At 52.8% G+C, this 21,843-nt stretch overlaps 2 non-coding genes across 2 annotated transcripts; both read right to left on the bottom strand.

Moving 5' to 3' along the window:
• Nucleotides 1–11,745: 11,745 nt before the first annotated feature.
• On the bottom strand, nucleotides 11,746–11,818 carry TRNAK-UUU. Its single transcript has one exon. It is a non-coding gene; the product is annotated as a tRNA-Lys (tRNA).
• Nucleotides 11,819–15,231: 3,413 nt separating this feature from the next.
• Nucleotides 15,232–15,303, bottom strand: TRNAE-UUC. Its single transcript has one exon. It is a non-coding gene; the product is annotated as a tRNA-Glu (tRNA).
• Between the last annotated feature and the right edge of the window lie 6,540 nt (nucleotides 15,304–21,843).

Genomic DNA, 21,843 nt, shown 5'->3' with positions numbered 1-21,843 from the left:
AATGCGTCTACTTATACAGCCCAAAATGCCATTAGCCTTCTTGGCAACAAGAGCACACTGCTGACTCATATCTAGTTTCTTGTCCACTGTAATCCCCAGGTCCTTTTTTGCAGAACTGCTGCTTAGCCAGGCGGTTCCCAGCCTGTAACGGTGCATGGGATTCTTCCGTCCGAAGTGCAGGACTCTCTTGGCCCCTGCTGACTCCACCCCAGGGGGCCCCTCCTAGTGCCTGAGTCACAAGGGCTGCTGTGCCCTGGGGAAGTGTTTGGTGCCCAATAACAGACTAGGATTGTCATCCAGGCACAAGGGTACAAATCTATCACAATCTCCCAGTAACAACACAACAAGTGAGGGAGCTTATTGGGCAGAGGGAAGAAAGGCCTGGGGTTAAGGAAAGAACAGGAGCAACTAGACTAGTAACCCATCAACAATCACAGCATTGGACAAGGGGCCCGACCCGCCCCAACCAGCTCCCTCCCAGCCCCTGCGCAGCAGAATGGGAGTTGAGTATCAGTTCTCTAGGGGCTGATGCTGCCCTGTGCTCCTTGGCCGGCTTGAAATTCACAAGGAAAACAAGCAAAAGGGATTCTTACCGGGTCTTCGGTCTGAGTGTCAATGGGCACCTCCCAGGCTGTGACGCGTCTCCCTCAGCTCCACTCCACCAACAGCCAACAACCGAATGGAAACCAACCCCTTTGTCTCCGAGCGCTGGCTTCTGATTGGCTCCCTCTGCTCCACTCCACCAACAGCCAATAACCAAATGTAAACTGACCCCTTTGTCTCCGAGCGCTAACTTCTGCTTGGCTCCCTCTGCTCCACTCCACCAACAGCCAACAACCAAATATAAACTGACCCCTTTGTCTCCGAGCGCTGACTTCTGATTGGCTCTGGTGGTAGCTCCCCGCATGTTCCGTCTCCGCCCGGCATTCCAGGCATGCTGGGAAGCGGTATCCTGAGCCCTGCAGCCATTGCAGTGGCGGCTTAACGCACAGGGGGCCCATGCCCAGGGGCCTCGGGCAACTCGGGGGGCCCTGGGAAAATCTCACCATGCTCGGGGCAGCATGATTTCGTTGGTGATTGTCTTGCCTGGCATCAACAACGCTTCTGCTCTCACTCGTTTTCCATCTCACCACTGGGCTGGACTCTTTCCCCTCTTCCCCTCCCTCTCCACCCCCACATTTCTTTCCCCTTGGTGCCAAACACAACACAAGAGGGAAAAACAAAAGTTATCATCACAATCTGCCGTGATGGCTAGGCTCTCCTTCTCGCATCACCCACACCCCAGGGCTTACCCTGAACCCCCTTTGCATGATGTTGTCACAGCTACAATTGGAAAGCACCCCACTGCTCCTGCACCCAGCATAGTCACGCTGCACAAGAGACTCTTGTCCCTTCCACTGGTATTAACCCCACAGAGCCCCAGGTCCAGCTAGGATGCACCTTATTTTTCTTTAGTACTGGGGTTCTCGTCCTCTCCTTCCTATCTCTCTTGGACTCCATCTGTGGGAGTGGACAGGGAAGTGTTACAGACACACAGACCCTCCCCCAGCTCTCTCTGCACCCTGGGCTCACACCTGGTTGTCTCCCCAATCCTTGGCGCTGTCCAGCATGCCTCCCCCCGCAGAAGTCATAGAATCATAGAATATCATGGTTGGAAGGGACCTCAGGAGGTATCTAGCCCAACCCCCTGCTCAAATCAGGACCAATTCCCAACTAAAGCATCCCAGCCAGGGCTTTGTCAAGCCTGACCTTAAAAACCTCTAAGGAAGGAGATTCCACCACCTCCCTAGGGAACCCATTCCAGTGCTTCACCACTCTGTGAGTGAAAAAGTTTTTTCCTGATATCCAACCTAAACCTCCCACACTGCAACTTGAGACCATTACTCCTTGTTCTGTCATTGGGTACCACTGAGAACAGTCTAGATCCATCCTCTCTGGAACCCCCTTTCAGGTAGTTGAAAGCAGCTATCAAATCCCCTGCTCATTCATCTCTTCTGCAGACTAAACAATCCCAGTTTCCTCAGCCTCTCCTCATAAGTCATGTGCTCCAGCCCCCTAATCATTTTTGTTGCTCTCCGCTGGACTCTTTCCAATTTTTTCACATCCTTCTTGTACTGTGGGGCCCAAAACTGGACACAGTACTCCAGATGAGGCCTCACCAATGTCAAATAGAGGGGAATGATCACATCCCTCGATCTGCTGGCTATGCCCCTATTTATACAGCCCAAAGTGCCATTAGCCTTCTTGGCAACAAGGCCACACTGTCGACTCATATCCAACTTCTCGTCCACTGTAACTCCTAGGTCCTTTTCTGCAGAACTGCTTCCTAGCCATTCGGTCTCTAGTCTGTAACAGTGAATGGGATTCTTCCGTCCTAAGTGCAGGACTCTGCACTTCTCCTTGTTGAACCTCATCAGGTTTCTTTATCTAGGTCCCTCTGTATCCTATCCCTACCCTCCACTGTATCTACCACTCCTCCAAGTTTAGTGTCATCAGCAAACTTGCTGAGAGTGCAGTCCATGCCATCCTCCAGATCGTTAATGAAGATATTGAACAAAACCGGCCCCAGCACCGACTCTTGGGGCACTCCACTTGAAACGGGCTGCCAACTAGACATGGAGCCGTTGATCACTACCTGTTGAGCCTGACGATCTAGCCAGATTTCTATCCACCTTATAGTCCAATCATCCAGCCCACAGTTCTTTAAACTTGCTGGCAAGAATACTGTGGGAGACCATATCAAAAGTTTTGCTAGAGTCAAGGAATAACACATCCACTGCTTTCCCCTCACCCACAGACCCAGTTATCTCCTCATAGAAGGCAATTAGGTTAGTCAGGCATGACTTGCCCTTGGTGAATCCATGCTGGCTGTTCCTGATCACTTTCCTCGCCTCTAAGTGCTTCAGAATTGATTCCTTGAGGACCTGCTCCATGATTTTTCCAGGGACTGAGGTGAGGCTGACTGGCCTGTAGTTCCCTGGATCCTCCTCCTTCCCTTTTTTAAAGATGGGCACTATAGTAGCCTTTTTCCAGTCATCCAGGACCTCCCCCATTCACCATGAGTTTTCAAAGATAATGGCCAATGGCTCTGCAATCACATCCAGCAACTCCTTTAGCACCCTTGGATGCAGCGCATCCAGCCCCATGGACTTGTGCTCTTCCAATTTTTCTAAAAAGTCCCGAACCACTTCTTTCTCCACAGAGGGCTGGTCACCTTCTCTCCATACTGTGCTGCCCAGTGCAGCAGTCTGGGAGTTGACCTTGTTTGTGGAGACAGAGGCAAAAAAATCATTCAGTACATTAGCTTTTTCCACATCCTCTGTCACTAGGTTGCCTCCCTCATTCAGGAAGGAGCCCACACTTTCCTTGACTTTCTTCTTGTTGCTAACATACCTGAAGAAATCCTTCTTGTTACTCTTAACATCCCTTGCTAGTTGCAACTCCAAGTGTGATTTGGACTTCCTGATTTCACTCCTACATGCCTGAGCAATATTTTTATAGTCCTCCCTGGTCAATTGTCCAATCTTCCACTTTTTTTAAGCTTCTTTTTTGCGTTTAAGATCAGCAAGGATTTCACTGTTAAGCCAAGCTGGTTGCCTGCCATATTTACTATTCTTTCTACAGATCAGGATGGTTTTTTTCCTGCAATCTCAATAAGGATTCTTTAAAATACAGCCAGCTCTCCTGGACTCCTCTCCCCCTCATGTTATTCTCCCAGGGGATCCTGCCCATCAGCTTCCTGAGGGAGTCAAAGTCTGCTTTTCTGAAGTCCAGGGTCTGTATTCTGCTGCTCTCCTTTTTTCCTTGTGTCAGGATCCTGAACTCGACCATGTCATGGTCACTGCATCCCAGGTTCCCATCCACTTTTGCTTCCCCTACTAACTCTTCTCTGTTTATGAGCAGCAGGTCAAGAACAGCTTTGCCCCTAGTTGGTTCCTCCAGCACTTGCACCAGGAACTTGTCCCCTACACTTTCCAGAAACTTCCTGGATTGTCTGTGCACTGCTGTATTGCTCTCCCAGCAGATATCAGGGTGATTAAAGTCTACCATGAGAACAAGGGCCTGCGATCTAGTAACTTCTGCTAGTTGCCGGAAGAAAGCCTTGTCCACCTCATCCCCCTGGTCTGGTGGTCTATAGCAGACTACCACCACGACATCACCCTTGTTGCTCACACTTCTAAACTTAATCCAGAGACTCTCAGGTTTTTCTGCAGTTTCATACTGGAGCTCTGAGCAGTCATACTGCTCTCTTACATACAATGCAACTCCCCCATCTTTTCTGCCCTGCCTGTCCTTCCTGAACAGTTTATATCCATCCATGACAGTACGCCAGACATGTGAGTTATCCCACCAAGTCTCTGTTAGTCCAAGTCACCTGGTCTCATCTTAGACTCGATCTTCATATTGCTCTTCTCCTTCCCAGAACTCCGGCTCTGCTCCTCAGACCTGTCTGTTGTGTATTTGGTTGTCATGGGTTTTGTTACTATGGCAACTGAGTTAGACTATTAAGGGATAGCTCAGCCTGTTTCAACCGGCTGAGTGAGCTCTCTGTATATCTGTAAATAAAATGGAGGTTTTGGTTAGCGGCCTGCTCTCTGGCCTCAGGTGATTGCTTCCTACACCGGCTGCCCCAAGGATATAACACTGGCGACGAGGATGGGATTCCGGTGCTGCTCCAGTAACAGAAGGAAGTAGAAGTTAAGGTAAAGAACAAACAAACAAAAAAGCTGCTTGTTTGCACTGACTGTGAAAGTGAAACTAAAAATCATGGCTACTCTGACCAGGCCCCTGGAGCCTTTTGATGAGAATACAGAGCAGTGGCATGTGTATACTGAGCGTTTTGAGCTTTTTGGTATTGCAAATGACATTACAGAAGCGAAGAAGGTGCCAATATTCTTAACTGTTGTAGGGGCTAAAACCTACTCTCTGCTACGCAGCTTACTACACCCTGTTAAGCCTGAGACTAAATCTTACAGTGACATTGTGGAAATCCTGGGGTCTCATTTCTCCCCAAAACCACTGGTAATTGCTGAAAGATATAGGTTCCACAAAAGAGACCAAAAGGAAGATGAAACAGTTGTACAATTTGTAGCCATTTTAAAAAAGCTAGCAGAACACTGTGAATTTAAAGAGATGTTAAATGATGCCCTGCGTGACAGGTTAGTGTGTGGCCTCTGCAGTGAAGCTATACGGAAGCGCCTACTGACAGAGGCTCAGCTTACATTACAGAAGGCTGTTGATATTGCTGTCTCCATGGAACTGGCTACAAGGGAGGCACAATACATCGGTGTATCCCCTAGGGTGCAAAAAGTGTCACAAGAACTGACCCACAAAACGGTGCAGAGTCAAGAATGTTACCGCTGTGGTAAGCTGGGTCACCAGGCATCAGAACGCTGGTATAAGGACCTGGTGTGTCGACACTGTGGCAAAAAGGGACACATTGAGTATGCCTGTAAACAAAAGAAAAAGAGGCCTGTGGTCTGGCCGACAAAAAGAGGAACCTTGCATACCCTAGAGCAGACCCAGGATGATCAAGGTGACACCTCCTCACAAGAGGAAGTGCCACTGCATGTTTTGTCTTTGGCAGCGGGGCTCACATTAATACTGGGTAACCCCCTTATTGGAGGGCAAACCTATACGCATGGAACTAGACACCGGTGCAGCTGTCTCACTGGTTCCTGAGACTGTGTATAAGGAAAAGCTACAGCATCTTCCGCTTAAGGCAACAAAAACTGTTCTGAAGACGTATACAGGTGAAGCTGTGCCCATGTTGGGCACTATTGATGTTAAGGTGGAGCTCAATGGACAGGCGGCTAAATTGCCACTGTTTGTGGTGAGAGGTGACTACCCAGCCTTAATGGGTAGGTCTTGGCTTGGGAAGATTCAGCTGAACTGGGCAGAAGTGCACCGGATGACTAAAGAAGAAACCAGTCTAACCCCTATACTAAGGAAACATGCTGCTGTTTTTGGAGATGATTTGGGAAGTATGAAGGGAATCACTGTGACATTGAACATTAAACCTGGCAGTCCACCAAAATATCTGAAAGCCCGAACTGTGCCATATGCCATCAGGCCAAAAGTTGAAGCAGACCTGGAGCGCCTGGTCACCAATGGAGTCCTAATACCAGTTACCCATAGCTCATGGGCCACTCCTATCGTTCCAATAGTGAAGAAAGATGGCTCTCTCCGGATTTGCGGTGATTTTAAAGTCACTGTCAACCCAGTGTTGTGTGCAGAGCAATACCGCTTCCCCGCATCGATGACCTCTTCGCAGGCCTGGCTGGGGGACAAAAGTTCAGTAAGATTGATCTGAGTCAAGCATATTTACAGATGCACGTCGATGAAAAGTCCCAAGAGCTGTTGACTATTGTGACTCATAAGGGGCTTTATCGATACTGTCGCCTACCCTTCGGAATTATACTTCCAGAGCTAAATGGGTCCCGGCCACAGTCATCACTCAAACAGGACCTGTTTCCTATACAGTCTGGACTGCAGAGAATCTTACCTGGCGGCAACATGTAGATCAGCTGTTGCCAGGTCATGCCAGTCTTCAGGACCCATCTGCAGTTGAGGGGTCTGACTTCACCCCTCCTGGTGAGACACCGAATCATGAGTCACCTGTTCCTGACTGTTCTCCATTACTGCCTGCAGCTGAGATACCCCTTTGCCCAGCACGAGCTGATACCACCTCCTCACCTATTCGTGCTGCGGACCCTGAGCCCCTAGTACTTTCGGGTGCAACAACACCAGAAGTTCGCCGTAATCCACCTAGAGACAGAAGGCCTCCTCATCGGCTGGATCTTTAGTTAGGGCGAACCCACGGTTATGGGGCAAAATAATCCCCAGGGTTTAGCCGGGAATGGAGGCAGTCTACCTTCCTTCTCTAGTTTAGTGTGTGTTTTAGTTAGGGATGTTCTTATTAGGGGGGAGGAATATGTTGTGTATTTGGTTGTCATGGGTTTTGTTACTATGGCAACTGAGTTAGACTATTAAGGGATAGCTCAGCCGGTTTCAACCGGCTGAGTGAGCTCTCTGTATATCTGTAAATAAAATGGAGGTTTTGGTTAGCTGCCTGCTCTCTGGCCTCAAGTGATTGCTTCCTACACCGGCTGCCCCAAGGATATAACACTGTCTGTCCTCAGCTCTGCAGGCAGAGGGGAAGGGGCATCGTGGGAACACACACGCCCCATTCCAGACACCACATGGCATCCACAGGGCTACCAAACCGTGTCACCTTTGGCCAAAAAACCACACCCCACTCCAAGGGAGCAAAATGCCTTTGTGAGCCCAGCACACACACCGACACCAAGCCCAGCCAAACTGGGAGCTTGCTCCCGCTTCCCTGGGCTCACGGATGGAGAAAGTTTGGTGGGTAGTGGGGCCCCGAGGGCCTGGCTCAGTGTGTGAATGAGTGACTGGTATATATGAGGGGGGCCGGAGTGTGGGGTTGGGAGTCCAGGAGGACCCAAGGGAAGGGACTAGGGGGATTTAGGGGTAGAGGAGGGTAGGGCTACCAAGGTGCACTGTGGGAATGGGGGATTTAGAGACCCCAGAGAGGATGGGTGGGGTGGGTTGAAGGGCCCCACGGGGGCTGAAAAGGGGACCCTGGCAGGTTGGGGGGAGCAGAGAGTGGAGATGAGGGACTCACACACTGGGGATGGAGGGGGCCGTGGGGTGACAGGGACATGGGACCCAGCCCTGGAGAAATGGGTTGGAGTTGATGGGGGCGGGGTGGGAGGACGACACTCGGGGAGGCAGCACATTGACAGGGTAAAGGAAAAGGCCACAGAGAGAAGACAGGGTGGGGGAGGGTGCGCTGGGGATGAGGGGGAGGCTGGGGGGTGAACTACGGGGAGTTTGGGTAGCAGGACTGAGGGGTTCCCAGGGGGGCAGGGCAGGGCAGGGCTGGGGGAGGGGGTGGATGGGGGGCTTGAAGGGACCCAGGGACAGGGCAGGTTGGGGGGTTGAGGGGGATGTCAGGGCCCTTTTCTGGAGGGCCAAAATCTCAGTATTCTAGTAGCTTGTTTGCTGACCAGATGTATTTATTATTTGCAGGTTCTTTGTGCTGCTACTTATGGGCAGTTTCCCTCCTTCCCTCCCCCATCAGCTAGGTAATTTGCATTCACACAGAGGCTTTCTTGGCTTGCCTCTGGATCCAATGCTATCAGCAGCTCAGAGACTGTTTTTAAAAGGGACAGGTTCCACTTCCTCCAGAGTTCCGATTACTTTTCACTTTCATCTCCTGCTCCGAAACACACAGAGATCTGAAAAAGAAAGCACAATCTATTCTGGCTCCTGTTGGAGCCTTAACAGGATTTTAATGAAGTACCATGTTTTGTTTGCATTTCTTTTACCCCTTCTCCAATATACACTGCACATGTCCTGGGAAATCATTTAACCTCCATTATATCAGCCATATTAATTTTACACAAGCTGTGACTGCCTCCCCATGCCCACAGAGTTTTCATGCACCCCCAAAGTGACAGTCAGATCCCCCAGAGCCACCCCAAGGCTCAGTGTGCCAATCATTGCTCCCCTTTTCCTTTTCCTGTGCGCACACAATTCTATTTGGTCTAACATCCCTTGCACTGTGATTACTCTTTTTACACAACTGTACCCCAATTACCAGGGGCGGCTCCAGACCCCAGGACGCCAAGCATGTGCTTGGGGCGGCATGCCGCGGGGGGCGCTCTGCCGGTCGCCAGGACGGCGACAGGCGGCTCCGGTGGACCTCCCGCAGGCGTGCCTGCGGCGGGTCCGCTGGTCCCACGCGGCTTCGGTGGAGCTGCTGGACCAGTGGACCCTCCGCAGGCATGTATGCGGGAGGTCCACCAGAGCCACGGGACCGGCAACCGGCAGAGCTCCCCCCGCGTCATGTCGCCGTGCTTGGGGCAGCTAAATGTCTAGAGCCGCCCCTGCTGATTACACTCCCATCTTGTACAACTAGAGACAGCCGGGGCAGCCAAGTTAAGTTCCACTAGAAACCCCTGACATTCCTTTAGTGATTTTGATTAAATTACCCACTAGTCAAATAATTTTGATCAGATTAATCCTCCGCTTGCTGCCTGCAGGCGTCCCCTATAGACCATTTCTGTGGGAAAAGGGCCCATCCCCCCTCAAAATACCTGTAAAGGCTTCTGGGGACAAAAGCATCCTGGTGGTAGTAGCCACTCTACCTGACCCCCCGATACAATTTAATTACCAAGCTTCCATCCAATATGACTGCACGGAGCTGCACATACAGTTACATTTCTATACCGGGTTCTATTATTAAACTAAAAACTTGCTTCTTGTAACACCACAACTGTCGCCTTTAACATCTTCACAACTGTTACCTGTACCATTTTCACACCTCCCAAACTTTTACTTTCCTCCAAGCCCTGTATTATCACTTTTTGCAAAAGGTATTTGTAACTTTTCCACTTACTTCTTTAAACCACTTACTCCTATATTTAGTTCTTTAAGGTAGTGCACTTTGTCCCTAATAACTCAGCCACCAACTACGATTATTGCCACACAGCTGCCGTAACCTGTGCTGTCTTTACCTTGAGACTGTTGAAAAGGCAGAAAACATTTGTCTCCATGGTTGCCCATGGATCTTTTACTCCAAATATTCCAGTGGAATACAGCAGACCTTCATCATACTTTGTCCCAAACAAAACAAAACGAACAACCCCCCAAAACATTTCACATCATTATCCAAAGTACCCTCCATTAAAGCTTCAGAAAAACAAAAGTGTGGAAAGGCAGGGGCAGGGCCGGCTCCAGGCACCAGCCTACCAAGCACGTGCTTGGGGCGGCACCTTGGGAGGGGGCGGCACTCGGGGTTTGTTTTTATTTTTTTTGTTTGGCCAGGCGGCGCTGGGGGGAGGCGGGTCTTAGGAGGCGTGGTGCCGTGTTGGGGGGGCTGGGACTTGGGCGGTGCTTCGGCTGGGGCGGGGACTTGGGCGACGTGACGCTCGGGGGCGGGGACGTGGGCGGGGCAATGCTCAGGGTGGGGACTGGGCGGGGCGCCACTGGGGGGGCGGGGCTAGGGTGACGCTCGGGGGGGCGGGGCCTTGGGTGGCGTGATGCTCGGGGCACGGGGCCTTGGGCGGGGCGCCGCTCAGGGTGGGGACTGGGCGGGGTGCCGCTCGGGGGGCGGGGCTTGGGTGATGCTCGGGGGCGGGGCCTTGGGCGGCATGACGCTCAGGGGCGGGGACGTGGGCGGGGCAATGCTCAGGGTGGGGACTGGGTGGGGCGCCGCTCGGGGGGCGGGGCTTGGGTGCCGCTCGCGGGGCGGGGCCTTGGGCAGCATGACACTCGGGGAGCGGGGACTTGGGCAGCATGACGCTCGGGGGGCGGGGACGTTGTCTCACCAAGTGGTACATTGACCTCTGTTCAGACTGAGCCAAAGGTGGGGGCCTCGCTGCTGTGGCCGCCGCTGCTGTGAGGGTGGCCACTGTTGCGGATGAAGCCATCCTGCAAGCACCTTCCACCTAGCCACCCACTGAAAATCGTGTAGGGTGTAAGGTGGGGGTAGAAGAACACTAGAGGGGGAGGGCCTCCCCCCACCATTCGCCATCCCATACCCGGTGCTGCACCCAGTGGGGTAAAAAGAAAATACGGCCATATCGGAAGAGTCAGTTGTGTTCTTTGCAGTTGCCCCACCATTCCCTTCGGGTCTGACCTGCCCTCCAGCTCAGCCACCACTGAAAATTGAAACACAAAACAGTAGAGCCATACAAGGCTTCAAAGCCCACCAGGCCCAACCCCTCTTCTAATACGGCAGAAAAGCCACATTTCGCCTGACTAAGTAGGGACGTCCTATTGCCCCACAAGAAGTGGAAGGCCATCGTGTTCAGTCTCAGCAGCACTCGTGGAGCAGAGGGAAATACCTGGCTGAGGAAATTCCCCACAGATGGGTCTTGAGCATCACAACCTTGTAGGTAATGACAAGGTCCACTTACGCCACCGGCCAAATCATTCCTCACAGGCCAGCAACCATTTCTCCCAGTTTGCGTTCCCCACCTCATCCCCAACCGAATGCGAGAAGGCCCAGCCATCAACCTGCCCACTCTTGCAGCCCTCCTCTTCTGCCCTGACTGATAGGGGGGAGTATTGAGCCTCCCTCCCTTAGGCCCTTCAGCATCCCTGGGGAACACCAACATCGCCCAAGTGACTTTGGGCCAGTAAGTCAACCAATAGGGCTGCCTCCTAGGCCAGGCTGCAGCCCAGCTTCAGGACTCAGAGGAAATGGAGCTTGCATCCCTACCTACAGGACTCCAGGCATGGCCAGGCTTCTGGATCAAACATCCCCTCATGTGCTCAAGTCACAACAGCTAGCGGGTAAAAGACAGGCATTCATGGCCTTTGAGAAAGCAAGATAGAGCCTTGGAAGACCCAGCAGGGTTTGTGGCACAGGAATTGCCCTCAGATCCCACCGAGACTTGAACTCAGATTGCAGGATTCAAAGTCCCGAGTGTTGGTCCTTACACCATGGGACCAATAGGGAACCCCCAAGGCCTTCTGGTGTGGATGACCCTGTGGGGAAAGCCCTGCATTTGCTAACCAAGTTGTCATGCAGCAGTTTGCTGCAGCTCCCAGAGGCCTTTCTTAATCCAGACTGAGAGGCCAGTGGGCATGTGAGGAAGTTGCCCCTTCAGTCCCAGGCAGTACATGGCCCTTCCTAGTGAAAAGAAGGTGATGTCAAATAACATCCTGGAGAGATGCCTGCTTTTATTTTGAGAGGAAGGGTTCCTTTTTCACCTGACCAGGGACTTGAACCCTGGACCCTCAGATTAAAAATCTGATGCTCTACCAACTGAGCTAGCCAGGCTCACGTATAAAAGAAACAAATTTCGTGCAGCAGAGAAACTAATCATGAAAATGTGGGCAGGAAACAATACAGAAAACCTGCTACTCTCGCTCTCTTAGCCGTCCTAGCCCCAGCCTGCTCCTCCATCCGGTGCCCTGAGGCCTTATTCCTTTTTTAGTTAAATATCAAATCCAGGAGAAAACACAGTTATATAAAGCAAAACGAAATCACAAACAGAAATGTCATTGGAAATACAAAAATGAAAAAGGAAAATGCAATTTCCATCGCTTTATCGCGTCGGGGCCATTCCTGTATGGAGAGCATCCGCTAAGGTCCCTGTGTGCTTACGAGAAACCTGGAGGAACTCATACCACAGTCTGAACATGAAACTTGACTGCTCCCAGGTGCCGCAGTAAAACCCTTTCCCTGCTGTGACATTGCACTCCATAGGGTTTTATGAAAATATGCTAATGAGTGTGAATATAAAGTGACTGGACTATGTTTCATGCAAAAGGTCTCTTGTGCAGTATCATTACAAAGCTTATAATCGACTGAGTGTGCTCATCCTATTTGTATGAACCGATCATTCCTGTATCTGAAACTAGAAATATGAACTATAACTCTGAGGTTCTGTTGTAATGATGCAAAGTGTGGGCCATTAATAGTGGTTTGGACTCTTGATGGCTCCCATTGACCAGGACAATAGACTGTAGATGGCTCTGTCCTGAACCATTTAATTTGGTCTTATTACAATGTAACTAGCATGTTACATTTATGTTTTTAAAGGTGGCTTCCCCAAGCAATCCCAAGTTGTTCTTCCCACAGCTGCACACTCTCCTGCACCCCAACCCCCTGACTGAGCCCAGCCCCTGCACCCAAACTCTCTCCCAGAGCCCAGCCCCTCTCCCTCTCTCACCCCCAAACTCCACCCCCCCAAAGCCTTAGGCAGGTGTGTGTGAGGTGTGGGGCAGGACTTAGTCCCATTCTGGGCACCACCAAAAATTATACAAACCTGCCTCCCGTGTCCAGTCCAACCTTCTGCTGATGCACCTCAGCCCACACCCGTGCAGGGTTTGAAGCTTCCATTGCTTAAATTCCAGGACACTGAGGGATTTCAGCTCCCTTTGCCCACAGGGAACCTTCACCCCACTCCCAACCAGGTTCCTGTCCATGACATCTCTGTAGGGGGCTGGGTCCCTCGGTGTCTTTTCTCTCTCTGTGACAGGCCAGGGTGCAATAACTGGGGCATCTGAGCACCCAGGACCTTCTGTGGGGCTGCCATTCCCCTTCCCCTTCTGTGGGCTCATCAGTCATTGACTCCAGCTTTTTTTCTATCCATCGTCAGCACCATCCCAAGCCAGCAGCACTCACCTCAAAAAGACAAAGAGTCCTGTGGCACCTTACAGAGTAACAGACATATTGGAGCATAAGCTTTCATGGGTGAATCCCCACTTCGTCAGATGAATGTAGTGGAAATTTCCAGGGGCAGGTATAAATATGCAGGCAAGAAACAGTCTAGAGATAAGGAGGTTAGTGCAATCAGGGAGGATGATACCCTCTTCTAGCAGCTGAGATGTGAACACCAAGGGAGGAGAAATTGCTTTTGTAGTTGGCTAGCCAGGCACAGAATTCCCACTCCATTCATCTGACGAAGTGGGGATTCACCCACGAAAACTTATGCTCCTGTACGTTTGTTAGTCTATAAGGTGGCATAGGACTCTGTCTCTTTTTACAGATCCAGACTAACACAGCTACCCCTGTGATACTCAAAAAGACTGTCCCCTGGTGGGTGTAAATCACTGACCTCTCTCCTCTCTGAGCACTGACTGCCCCTCTGTTTCCTTGCCTCTCAGTCTGTGCAGATGGGACCTTCCCTCCAGTGCTGGAGGATTCGCCCTTCTCATCTACCCTTGTCCCAAGCAGCACAGCAGGTGGGAATCTTACATGTACTGAGGAGACTTAGGAGCAGAAACCCCCCAGAACTTCCATGCAATTGGCACTTACCTCTTACTGAGCAGGATTAAAGCTCCTGCAGGGCCACATCCCCTCTGGGCATGAGCAAAGCAGCAGGGTGAAGAAAGGAACTTCAAGATGCAGGGGATTGAAGCCAGAACCTCTCATATGCAAAGCATGTGCTCTATCACTGAGCTACATCCCCAGTTGGGCTGCAGGTTACACTCAGAGCCCTCCTGTTTCCAGAGCATCCAATGGCCTAACAGCAGCACGAGGGACACATTCCCTGCTCTGAGGGCCAAACCTGCGGTCCTGGAGGCTGCTGGTTCTTAGGGTCACTTTGCAGCAGGGCCAGATTCGATGTGTGGGGCAGAGAGAGTGGGTGCCCTGGACTCAGGGTGCAGAGATACACTCAGCCCTCTCCCCTGCATTGGGTGGGGGGTGCTGCCACCTCCTGCTGGAAGGTAATGGGAGGGGAGGGGCGCTGTGAGTTGCTCAACACCTGACCCTGGTGGCAGCAGCGGGGTGGGAAGCTCCAGGTGTCTCTAGGATCTGCTATTGCCACCTGCCTGTGAAGTCCAGCTTTCCCCAGCACATTCACTGCCGTGCAATTGGGTCACTGTTTCAATGGCTGAGCAGCAAAGTATCGCTCCCAGTTTCCCTTCTATCTGCAGCAAGATTACCCTGTGTCAGTGGTTAATGAGGTGGCTCTAGCTGTAGATTGTTATTCATTCCCCATCTTGACAATTCACACAGTCCCTTTCCCATGCAGATCCCCAGCACCTCAGTGATCCTGGTAGCAGTGGTTTGGTCCTGAGACTTTCCGGGTTCTTTCCCCCTCCAGCTGCAGTGAACTCAGCTTTTCCCCCATCCAGACAATCCATGAAATAACAACAGGGGCATAAAGAAAGAGGGGAGGGAACATCTCATGGCCAGGGCTGGATGTGCCCAGGGCCCCCTGCTTGTCCATTGTGTCCATGGAATTTGGCCCCCTGCTTTGCACAAGGGACAGAGAAGGATCTTGCTGTTCCTGTGTCTGTGCAAGGAAAATTGTGCTTCCCTAGGAAAGAGAGGCAGGAAATGGCCCCATGGTGGGACAATATCCTCAGGATTGAGACCTAAGGACTCAGGCTGAGAACTGATTTAACTCCACTCATCTGGGATTTAACAAATTGTCTTCCATGGCGCAGGGGCAGATCCAGCATTTTTGCCACCCCAAGCGGAAAAAAAAAATAAAAAAGCTGCAATCAGCAGCAGCTCTACCTCTGCCCCTTTTGGCAGCAAGTCCTTCCCTCCAAGAGGGCCGAATTGCTGCTGAAGCCTCCCCTTTCCATTGACTGCCCCAGGCACCTGCTTGCTGCGCTGGAACCAGCCCTGCCATGGCGACAGTGGGAAGATGGGGGGAATCAGGAAAACACCATGGATTTGTTCACACATTGCAAGTGAAGAATAACTGAAGCATCTTTGGTTTAAAGTCACTTCTCCCTGAGTGGGAATTGAACCCAGGCCTTGGCAGTGAAAATGCCAAATCCTAACCACTAGACCACCAGGGAGGTGATGATGGTGATTTTCTTCTCACTTATGCTACACTTTCTTAGGCTACTTTCTAGCCACTTTCTGAAACTGCTCCATTGTCCACTCCCTGAGGGGCTAGGAGCAGAGTGCAGGAACCCTTGTGCTCAGGGTCACAACCTGAGCCCAACCCAAGCCACTGAAACAAACTCAAATGATGCTTCTTCCAGCAGGATCACAGAGCCACACACAAAAAACCCCCATGAGGAACAATCCTCCTCTGCCTTCATTTATCCCATTGCAACCCTCTCAGCAGCCAACTCTTGTGGGAAGGACACTGAGCTGATAGGAGCTATGGCATAGAGACCAAGGCAGGGGTGTTGCACCCCCTCAGTGTGAGCTGATCTCATTCTGACTCTGGAGGAGGAGGGAAAGGCGATGGCCACATGATAGGGCCAGTATGTACCACAACATGGTTCTTTTATGTGGGATGACTCTGAACACTGACTGATCTCCACTCCCTTGTGTTTGAAGAGATGTTTAGTTTTGCACTTGGGAACCTGTAAGGCTGAAGCAATTTTATGGATGGTGACACTACGATTGAAGGGTTATTTAATGTTGTAGAAATTGTTAAAAACACTGAGCTTAAACTGGAACTGCCTGTTATAAAAGGCTGGTTTCCCCACGTCAGTTCCATAAGCTCTGCTAGAAACACCCTGGGTTCTCTCCTGCCTTGGTGGGAACTGCAGGGAATCGTCCCCTGCTGCCCTTGGCTCCAGGCTGGTTTTTCTGGGGAGGGGACGTGGAATTGGTTTGTTTGCTGTTGAGAAGGGAGCCGGACCAGTTCTCAGGGAACGAGAACTCCCAACATCTTCCCAGCCCAGCCCAGGCTGCTGCCCTGTCCCAGCCTCTGTTCCCCTGGGGCCCTGCATGTTTGACTCTAGAGCCGGCCGGGAGCAGCAGGCTGAGGCAGAGGACAGCCTGGGCCGGGCAGATAAGAAGGAGTTTAGCAAGCAAAAAAGGCAGTGGAGTATTACCCTGGACTCAACGGCATTTCTCCATTGGTCTGTCTGCTTTGGGGCAGAGACAATAACACGTCCTGCTGCATTCGTTATTTCAAAGGGCGGTTTAGGATTTTCATTCTCAGACACGATGCACAAAGCAGGACTCAACCCTCAGCATAAACTACATGAGCTGCCCACAGATTCTGGCAGCCACAATGAGCATTTGGGTGAGAGCTCAGACCTGCCCCTGTCCCAGAGGGAGGGGATCATCTGTGAGGGGACTGGACCACTGACCTATCAGCTCTTAAGTCCCAAACTTTCAGTAACTCTATTATCAGTGCCTGTGAGTGTAATTTAAACCATAAGAAAAGCCACACTGGGCCAGACCAATAGTCCATCTAGCTCTGAATCTTGTCTTCTGACAATAGCCAATGCCTGGTGCCCCAAAAGCCACTCCCCAAGGTACCACTGGGAGTTGAACCCAGGATCTCTTGTTTACTAAACAGATGCTTTAACCAGCTAAGCCACAGTGCCTGCTGTTAGTCAAAGCATGATGTCTGCCCAAACCTGACTGTCTGCCAACCCCCACAGGGGCCTGACAAGCTTTGCTTGTGTTTGGATTCTGTAAAGCAGAGGAGCAGGTGAAGTTTTACTCCTAAGGTGGGTGTGTGATTCTTTGCACAGGTCTATGCTTCAAAATTAGGTCGGTTTAACTACATTACTCAGGGGTGTAAACAAATTTACCCCCCTAAGCAATGCAATTCTATCAACCTAACCCATGTGTAGATAGCCCCTCCCCAAACTCAACAGAGCTTGGGGAGGGGCTTGGTTAGTGAAGACCCAGAGAACAGGTGGCCCGTGACTCTTGCATGCGGGGAGGCTGGGCATGAGCACTGGAAGCTCCCTAGGAGCTAGTTCCTCTCCTCCCCAGAGGCCTCCTTGCCTGCTGCTTGTGCCTCTACACCCTCTGCCCCAAGGTATGCCCACCACCCACACCTCTCTGCCCCTCCCCTGAGACCTGTCCTGCCCACCACCCACACCTCTCTGTCCCCTCCTGTGACACCCGTCCTGCCTGCCACCCATGCCTCTCTGTCCCCTCCCCTGCCCTGCCCAGCCCAGCCCACCTCACCGCTTGCACCCCTCTGCTCCCCCACCCCGAGACCCGCTGTGCCCACCTCTTTCTTCATGCTGCTGTTGTTATTCCATGAATCATCAGGGATGGAATAAAAAGCTGAGTTTACTCCAGGGTGAGGGAAGAAAGGAGCCACCACCCCCCTGGCAAAGCTCAGTGCCCCAGAGGAAACCTGCCCTCTGCTATCGCAATCACTGATGTACTGGGGGTATGAGGGGAAAGGGACTGTCTGAATTAAGGCAGGCCCCAGGGATGGGGAGAGCGGGGGCGGAGCGGGGCGGGCAGGGAAGTGACTCTCCACAAGCGGCCCCTCCTCAGCCCATCTTTGCCCCCCTGTGTCTGTGGCTCCCAGCGCTGCTGGCCCCATTGACATTCCCCCTGCCCCCGGCTCTGGCTCCCCTCAGGAGTGGCCGATCCAGCTCCAGGAGAGCACGTGCCCCCTGGGAACGGGACAGGGGTCAAGTGTCCCAGCCAGAGCGGGAAGGGGGCAGCCCAGGAGTTCTCAGACTGGGGGTTACAGCCCCTGGGGGGGGTGAGGTTATTATGTGGGGGACACAAACCGCCCGGCTCTGCAGGCAGCAGAAGTGAGGGTGGCAATGGAGCAAAGTCTGCTGTGAAAAGTGATATTGACAAATGTCTTTACACCCCCAGTATCAAACAGTAACTATTTAAAAACCCTTTTCTGCTTATATCAATAATTCAAAGTGTGTTCTAGGCTTAATTTAAAAGTGGTGAGAAAAGTTAAACTCATTTTAAAGAATTGGGTTATAAATTAAGCATTTAAAATAACGTTAAATATGAAAAAATGTGTTTTGAATTGATGGGGGGGGTCGCACTCAGCACCTTGCTTTGTGCAAGGGGTCACCAGTTCAAAAAGTTTGAGAACCACTGGGTTACACAGGGAAAGAGCAAAGAGAGACACTGAAACAGGCCTGCAGGGGAAATCCCCGGGGAGAGGGGTTCCCAGCTCACAAATCTTCCCCGCTCCATTTACTGCCCCATCCCTGGGCTGTAGCTCCAGTGCCGAGGACATCACAGACCCCCTCTCTGCCAAGGGGGCTTGCACAGGTAGTTCCTTCGTGCCAGGCCTCTGCCTCACTGAATAACTGCATAAATTCACTGGTGCTCCTCCCCTCCCCCTGCTTCTTCCTGTGACCCTTCTGCCAGTTGGAGTCGGCAGCAACATGGGCCAGGTTCAATATCTTGGGGATCCTTTTTAACAACACAACACAGAGCCCGCTCGAGCCCCCACCCAGTAACCTGGGACAATCTCACACCACCCCTGGGTGTCTCTAGGGGCAATACCGAGTCTGAGGCCGTGTCTACACTACCAATGCCAACAACGGGTTCCGCTCGACAACGATTCACGGCAGTGCGGCCCGACACACGGTCATTTTCATCCTCTGAGCCAGGAAACCCACAAAAGCCGCTTCTTTTGTACTGGGGCAGGCAAAAATAAGGGGACACTAAATTATTCTGATTGCTAAAAGCAGGTTTAGGGGGTTGTGTATTTTTGAAAAAAAAAATCAATACTGATCCTTCTAACTAGCAGCATGAGATAAAGAAAAGAACCCGGACAAACCTTGTCAGTAACAGCTAATGTCCTAAATGGGAAATCAGCAGCGGTTTGTAGCTGGGGGAGCGAACAGTCTGAATGTGTATGACCCGACCCCAGCCTCCAGCCCCAGACAGCAGTGGGGCTTGGCACTCTCTGTGCATTGGTGTGGTGGCTGAGTGGTTAACCAAGTGGTGGCAATCCAAGGAGGTTCCCTGAGTCGGTTTCACTCCTGAGGAGATTCTGCACCAAAAAAATAAAAATTCTGTGCACGATATTTTAAAATTCTCCAAATTTTATTTGCCAATAAATAAATGTGGAGGCTCCAGCATGGTAGAGGGGAGCAGAGGCTCCTGGATGCACAGAGGTGGGAGATCACCCTGCAGCCCCCTCTTCCCTCCAGGGAAACAGACTTGGTGGTGAGGCTGCACCTCTCTGCCGCCTACTCCAGGAGCCCCCAAAAGACTCCCCAGAACTGCTCATGAGGGGTGCATGACCACTCCTGTGGCTTCCCTATCAGAAAGTCAGATCAGCTGGCCCTGGGGGCTCCTGCCAGTACTACGGGCAGCACAGTGGGGCTAAAGCGGATTCCTGCCCACCCTCGCTCTGCACGGCGCACCACTCCCAGAGAAGCATCTGGCACGTCCCTGCGGGGTGCGTCTCTCACACGCTGCCCCTGCCCCAAGCACCAACTCTGCCATTGGAACTGCGGTAATGGGAGCTGCAGGAGTGGTGCCTGTGGGCAGTGGCCCCAGGAGATCCCCCCGGCCTCCTCCATGTAGAAGTTGCTGCCAGATGTGGGTGCGGGTCACTTTCAGGAGCTGCCCAAGATAAGGTGCCACACCCCAACACTCTGCCCCAGCCCAGATCCTGCACCCTGCCCACACCCAAACTCCCTCCATGAGTCTGCCACTGCCCCCCCTGCACCCCAACCCCCTGCGCCAGCCCAGAGCCCGCACCCAAACTCCCTCCCAGAGCCTGCCACTGCCTCCCCTGTACCCAAACCCCCTGCTCCAGCCCAGAACCTGCACCTCATGCACCCAAACTCACTCCCAGAGCCTGCCACTGCCCCCCGTGCCCCAGCCCAGGGCCCGCACCCAAACTCCCTCCCAGGGTCTACCCCCAGCCTCCCCTGTACCTGAACCCCCTGATCCAGCCCAGAGCCTGCATCTCATGCACCCAAACTCCCTCCCAGAGCCTTAGGTAGAAGTGGGGGGGAGGGGAAGGGGCAGGACTTGGACCCCTTCTGGGCATCACGAAAAGTTACATAACCCTGGCAATGAGCCCTAGTCACTGCCCATCCCTCACCTTCCAGGAGGGGACTCTGCGGGGCAGGGCTCTGCTGGGGCTTTATTCCTTCCTTTAATCACTGTGGATGGGTGAACAGGGAGAGAGTTTGCTCCTCTTTTCCCTGCAGAACACACGCAGCTGGGTTATTACCAGGGCTGCAATAACACCCGAGCTGGCAGAGGATGGTTTCAATCCCTCGACCTCTGGGTTATGGGCCCAGCAGCCCCCGCTGCGCCACTCTGCTCTGGGGAGGGGGAAGGGGCTGTGTATTCCCAGTGCAGCTCCCGAGCTGTGCCCAGGGGATTTAGACACTTTAGTGGCAGGTGATTGACACCTAACCCTGGTGCTGACCGGGCCCAGAGCCGGGAGTCACAGCTCCTCCCCCGCCTAGGATCCCCCCGGCGGTGGCTGTTCCCATCCCCCAGCAGAGGAGGCGGGAGCGTCCCCTCTTTCCTGGCCCGGGGGTTGATTTCACTCCAGGAAAGTAGGGAGGGGATCACGGCGGGACGGGGGTGGGTCATGGCCATGGCAGTGCCAGCGCCACGCTGGTGCTGCAAAGTGTAACACGGGCTCCTCTTCAGCAAACTGAAGCCACCGCTCGCCCTGGAGCTAGAATCTCGCCTCCTGCGGGCTCTTCTGAACAGGATGTGCACCCTGGGCACTGGGCAGGACACCACACACTTCCGGGTAGGTCCTGATCCTACTTCTCTGGCCCAGGAGCAGGAGCAGGCTCTGGTCCCTGCTCCCTCGCTTTGATGGAGCTGCTGAGAATAGGGGAGGGGTGGGCAGAGCTGGGAACAGGCCCGGGACAAACTGGCAGGGGGGCCCCTTCCCTCCAGAGGGGATCGCGTTACCCCTCCCTGGCTGATCCCAGCCTTCCCTCCTCTCCTCATTCTCTGATCTCCTGCCTGGACTCTCCCGGCGATCCTACCTCCCACCCATTGCCGTTTGGCTGGTCCATACTCTGCTGGGTACCAGGCCCTGCACAGAGAACTGCTAAGAACAAGGATTGACGAGGCAGCAGGCATCCGGCCATGAACTCTTGCTAAGTGTCCCTGGAGTGATGTGAATGGGAGAGGCCAGGATGCACCTTTTGAGTCTTGCCAGGGCTCCTGGAGAATCCTCCTAATTGTCCCCTGACTGGTGTAGCCCCATGACTGATGGGTGCTTCCTCTTCTTGCAGGCTCTGTACAACACCTATTCCCAGAGCCTGGACATCCTTCTCAGGGGCCTGCTGATGGAGACCCGCACCGTGGAGAAGCTGCAGCACCTCCTGGAGGTGAGTAGAATGGGATGGTCTGGGGTGGAATTGCCCCTGAACCCCGTGGAAGGGCAGAAAAGGAGAGACTAGAAGAGCCACGTTTCCATTGTGTCCTCCCAGCTTGGACCCAGCCGGCCACACTTTCCCAGAGCTGCCAGTGCAGGGGGAAGGAGCTGGGACTGTCAGCCACAGCTCTGCACAGTTGCATTAAGCACTAACAGTGAGCACCAGGCCTGGCTGGGGCCTGAGAGACTGAAACCTCTGTGAGATGCAGGACATGGGCCTCAGAGACAAGTCACTGGCTCCTCTCTAGGGAGACCCTGAGATACAGAAGGAGTG

The sequence above is a fragment of the Mauremys mutica genome, chromosome 8 (assembly GCF_020497125.1).
Source record: "Mauremys mutica isolate MM-2020 ecotype Southern chromosome 8, ASM2049712v1, whole genome shotgun sequence".
Taxonomy (NCBI): Eukaryota; Metazoa; Chordata; order Testudines; family Geoemydidae; genus Mauremys; species Mauremys mutica.
Note: the sequence above shows the minus strand (reverse complement) of the source record. Positions and strands in the feature narration are given on the sequence as shown.